We start from the raw sequence: 6,000 nt of genomic DNA, 5'->3' as shown, positions 1-6,000 counted from the left end.
TCCATATTCATACTTTTTCCATTTTGTATCGCACCTCCAATCCTCCATACATTATGTTTAGCATACAAATCAATATTTTTCATCGATTGCTCACGTACATAAATGGTCTAAATGGTGACACTCATCATGTGTATATACTTTAACTTAGTATTTTTTATTAATAATGACATAAATAGGTAATTTAGAATCATATATTAGTTTATTTTTGATATTTATGTATGATGCACATGGATATAATTAGATTAAGATTTAGATGTTTAATTTAGGTTATTTTTAATAACAACTTATGTGGGTAATATAGATAAAATTTTAGAATGACATTTTAAGTTATGCTTTATAATGATATGTATTAGTAAATTGGATGAAGATTATGGGATTACTTTAGATTATTTTTTATAATAGCTGAGCTTGGTAATTTAGATATAGGTTTAGAGCTCATTTTTGAATATTTTCACAATGATATTGGTGGGTAATTTTTTAGAAAATATAATAGATCAATGGCTATGATTATTAGATTTTACAAGACTAGTGTTTGATGTTTTTAATTTTTATGAGAATTTGCCTCTTTTTTTTTCTAGCTTGTCTCATGGGAACTAATGTGGAGTCTCCAATGGAAAAAAATAGGACTATATTGCTAAAAAATATTATCATAAGCTACCTCTCGTTTGTTAAATATTCAAACACAATAGATATATACTTATTATCTTCATCCAATTGTGATAAATTTTAGTTAGTAATTACTCTATAATATTTTCATCCACATTTATAATCTTTAACTTTTCACTTTGCATCGCAGGTATGTGCTTGAATTTGTTTAATGAACCCTAAGTTTATGATACAATTTTAACATAGAAATTTATATTCTCATCACTTCCTCTATATCTTTATAAATGGTGACACATCATGTGTATAGACCTTAATTATTATATCATATATCAATAGTGCAAGATATAGACGATTTAGAATTATATATTGTTGTATATTTTAATTAAGGTTATTTGATTCAAACGTAGGGTTATCATGTTATTTTTAATAATGGCATGTATGGGTAATATAGATGCAAATTTAACAGGTTACTTTAAGTTTTTAAGTAATAGCGGTGGGCAATTTGGTTGCAAATTAGGGTGTTATTTTAAATATTGTTTATAATGGCATAAGTGGTTAATTTTGATGAAGATTAGGGGTTACTTTAGTTTATTTTATATAATGACAGAGGTGGGTAATTTATATATAGATTTAGAGGTTTTTTTTAGGCTATTTTCATAATGCCATAGGTGGGTAATTTTTTAGAAAACATAATAGATTTAATGGCTATGATGATTTGAATCTATCGATTAATGGTCGGATGTTTTGCTTTTTTATGAGAATTTCTAGAAATTCTCTCTTTTTCTAGAGTGTCCACCTAGGATTATTTACCTGGAGGTTTCAAAAGGAGCGTAATAGTAGGATAGGATAGGATGGTATGGCTCGATACTTTTGGCAAGAGAAAAAAAAAAGAATCGTGTAGGAATGTCAGCCACCGCCCAAACGTCCTACCTACTCATCACCTCATGTTCCATGTACGGTAGTCTCGTCTCGTCTTTGGACTACGGTGCGTGTGTACGTTGACCATCCATCAGTATTATACGAAATTTCTTGCTATCATCAAAATACTCGAAAACGCCCTTGACGGCTTGACCTCGTGTGCGTGTGCAAGAGTGGAATATGTGCATGCATGAGACATTGGGACGTGCGTCGTCGTCGCGTGAAAATGCGCTGCGCCGCACGCACAACCCGCGGGGGCGTTTGGCTCGTAGCAGGTCTAGGCGCTGCTAGCCTCTGCCCTCGCTCTGCATCGTTCTATGTGTGCACACTGTGTATACGTGACTGATCGAGGCGCCGGCCAGTCTGATTATATTTTGAGCAGGAATTGACGCTGCATTATATTAGTCCGCTTTAGCTCTTGGCGCAGTGTGCTCTGAGTAAACTAAACTGGTAGGCGATAGAGCTTTTGGATTAACAATCTGGTGCTTAGTACTATAATTAATTTGTCGCTTAGGTTTTGTCGGATAATGCACGGCGGCGGGACAGTGCATGCGTCAGAGTGATTACTAAACTAACACTACTTTCTTGTGTCACGAGCATGCAGCTGATGCACTGGCTCGACCTCTGCCGCTCTGCGCTTTACCCGGTTACTCCCTGTATACTCCCTCCGCAAAGAATGTCCTTTAAATTTAAATTTATTCTAAGTCAAATTATTTTGCGTATCAATATTTATAATACTATAAATAAATAGGTATGCCATGAAAATATATTTCATACTGAATCTAATGAAACTCGCTAGACATAAAAATATTAATATATTTTTATATAAAGTTACTTTCATTTTGCATGCAGCAGCAGGACACTGAAGAACAGTATATTTGCACGAGAAAACTTGAGGTTCAAGTCGATCAGCTGGACCTGAACAGTTGAAAACTTTGTGATAGGGAGAAGGACAGTGTTGCACTTGGCAGAGGTCGATCTGGAGGTGCCTCCATTTTTTTTTGTTTTTTAGAAGGAGATGCCTCCATTTTGTAACAAGAGAAAACTTGAGGCACCGCATATTTGCAAGGAAAACCTGAGGCAAAAACACCAGTCAAGTCATGCTGGGACTATGCACGACCAGCACGGGTATTCGCCATTCGGGGATGATGACTACAGAAGCGGATAATAAATTAATTAGTGGCGCAGGCCGGCAGGCGTGCCAAGCCAAGGGTTTGACCTCCGTGCAGGGCAGGAATCTCCTCACGAATTCCAAGGTCGCGCCACAAGGGCATGCGCACTGGTACTCACCCTAAAACAATACTACAATTCTATGGTTGAAAAGTTGTCAAAAAAGAACGCAACTATAACACGTACTAGTAGCGTGGGTGCACATAGCAATTTAAGTTGTGATCTGGTGCTAGCTAAATGCAAGGGTACTTGAGCCTATCTTCCATTTAAAATATTGTTAAATATGGTGATATATTATTTGAAGTAGGAGTACATGCGTTATTTTATCTGTGATTGGTTTGTGTGTAGAATGCTAAAGTTGCATTCTTTTTGGATGGAGGGAGTAAAAAACAAGCAGAATCAGTCGGGCGGGAGCCGCGCTGTGAAAAAAGCAGTTACAGGAGCATAGAGAGAGAGAGACATGCATGCAAGGAGATGGATCAAGCAAGGTGGTCGCATAGCCCTGCTAATGGGTTCAAACTCGTCCCAAACCCACTCTAACCCACAACAAATGAATTAATTCCTCTACCCCATAATTTTATTATCTAAACCCAACCTGACTTGGCAATATAACCCATAGGTTTATATAAAAATCGTATAGACGTTTGCAATAAACTAAAACATCGTGTTCATACCTTAAAATTTTAGAGAAAAAATTGATCAAAATTTGTTGGAGATGACTCAGTTTGTCCAGTACTTTGTACAGGGTAGTATGGTTGGACTTATATGTGGCCCTCGCGTTAAAAGTCAGACCCAAAAATTAAAATTTCACGTTCATACCTTAAAATTTTAGAGAAATTGTCCAAAATTTGTTGCAGATGACTCAGTTTGATAGGCGCTACCTTGTGCAAAGTAGTGCGGTTGGACTTATATATGAGTCCCGCGTCAAACTTAAAGAAAAAAGAACCACTTCCAACCCGTCCCAACCCGCATTTGCCATATACCCAACCCGCCCCAACCCATTAGTACTAAAACCCATTTTGACCCGTTCAAACACACCCCGTGTCATAATTCGCCCCATAAAACTCATTTCGACCTGCCCCGTTAACAGGACTATGGTCGCAGGCTCGCAGCACATGCTGACATGCACCTCTAGGTGCACATTTACGTTTTTTACCTGCCGTAGATCGGCGAACAGTAGCTAGCAGAACACACCCAGGCCTTAGGCCAATAGCAACGAGGTGAAAGGGAGGGATGAGGCGCTGTCCCAGTAGATTGTCCCAGTAGAGTGCCAGCAACGACACGCAGGCGGCAGGCACTCTTGCTGTCAACGGGGAAAAAGATAAAATAGCAGGAGTGTGACTGGGTGTGATATACAGTAGAAGGTGGCCAGGTGGAATGAAAAACTACTGAGCAACAACCTTGAGCCTGGAGGTTGAAAAACAAAGGCTCGACCGCTGGAGCATGCGCCTCCCTTGCGTTGTGTTGTGTGTGTGTGTGTGTGTGTCTGTGCCTCTGACGCGCACGCACCGCACGGAACTTACAGCCAGGAGACAGCAGTCAAATATTCCATGCCCATCCATCCATGTCAAAGGAAAGAGAGAGAGAAGCTAGATGAGATGGATAGTTAGCGCAGGCGGGACAACAGCAAGGGTTGGGTGTCCATGGCCATGGCTGACCTTTGTAAAGCAAAAGCGAGAACGAAACGAGGCGATAGGGGGCGGGCGGCGGGGCAGGGGCGTGCATCGCAAAAGCAACGCAGCAGGCACCACGGCGCCACGTCCCTTTCTTTCTCTCTTTCTCTCTTTCCGGCTCATCCCCTCCCCCCCCCCCCCCCCCCCCCCCCCCCCCCCCCCCCCCTGCGCCCTAAAAATAAATCCATGCATTGCAGGGCCTCGTTCTCGTAGGTGGAATCTCCCCCTCTCGCTCGCTCGCTCGCTCGCCGGATCGGTCGGTTTGGGCGCTGTCGCGTCCACGCTTTTGCTTTCCGCAAGTCAAAGGGGACCACGCGCACGACCCCGGCCCCGCCGCTGTGTCTGTAGCGAGTAGCGACGACGCACAGCAACAGAATACGAGGTTATTATTACCGCTTTACTTGAGCGTGTGTTCTTCATGTGAGATTATTATTGCGGGTAAAAGGAGCTTTTATAATAGATAAATAAATAAATAAACCAAAAAAAGATACCGCTGATTTTACGCGCGCATGATGGTTGACGTGCACGAAAAGGTAAGCGCGAGCTAGTTAATCGCTCGCATGATGCGTTTTGGGATGCATCAACCAGCAGGCGTGCACATCGCCAAAGCAAACGCAAAGATGAAACAAGTTAAGTGCGCACCAGCCAAATCATGCGCAATGGAACGGGCTTTTCGCCGCCAAACAGTCGGAGCTAACCAGTACTGTACATGACAAAATTTTCAGATCAACAAATGGTGGGAATTGTCACCGAAATAGCTTCACATATACTGCTATTGAGCCAAAACTGTAAACCATAGTCTCTCTACCACAATCCTAGCGGTCTGTGAAGTAAAAAAAAAATGTGCAAACTAATTAAAAAAATGTAGGAGATTCCAGCTCAAAAGAAAAAAACAAGCAATTGCATGGCACTATGGGCAGAGATCTCGAGGTAGGTGGTCACCGGTCGGAGCAACGCAGCAGGGACACGCTCACTTCCATCCAGCGAAATGTCAGAGCTACCTGTCTCGGGTTGGGGCCCGCCCTGCCGCGCTGCTACCCTGCAGGCTGTGACCTGCGAGGACGTACGTGCTCCAGTAAACATGATGCAGAGGGGCCGGGGCGACCACTAGCGCTTGTCGTGTGTGCAGCCCTGCTCCCAGTGTTCTACTGTTCTCCTCTGTGCATGCTCCCAAACCAAACGAGATTACCACTGCACTGCACCGTGTTCAAAACTTTTGTTACTGCTGCTCAGGGGCTCAGAGACACCGCAGCAGAGGGGCTGAGATGGTCAGGTAAAGTTTTCAACGCTTGCATCGTGCAAATATGCAATGTAGTGCAGGACTTGTTGGACCACTCGGAGGTCAGAATTAGGATCGGCTGATTATGCACAATACTCCATATTTCAGTAACGCGGCCGGTATTCATAGTACTCTACCACTCTGTACCGCGCATGCATGCCTGTACTATTTCCCCCAAACACCCAAAGAAGATTACGCCATCGAGCACCATTTGAAACTTCCGTCCCAAAAAATGCAATCCTCACTTTACCCTCACTTTCCGATAAGTCAACTAATTTTAAATTTGATCAAATTTATATAAAATAGTAATAACATTTATGTTACAAAATAAATATCAATAGATTAATCATGTAA

This window comes from Setaria viridis, chromosome 9 (assembly GCF_005286985.2).
Source record: "Setaria viridis chromosome 9, Setaria_viridis_v4.0, whole genome shotgun sequence".
Lineage (NCBI taxonomy): Eukaryota > Viridiplantae > Streptophyta > Magnoliopsida > Poales > Poaceae > Setaria > Setaria viridis.
The sequence above is the reverse complement of the archived record's forward strand: the minus strand, read 5'-3'. Positions refer to the sequence as shown.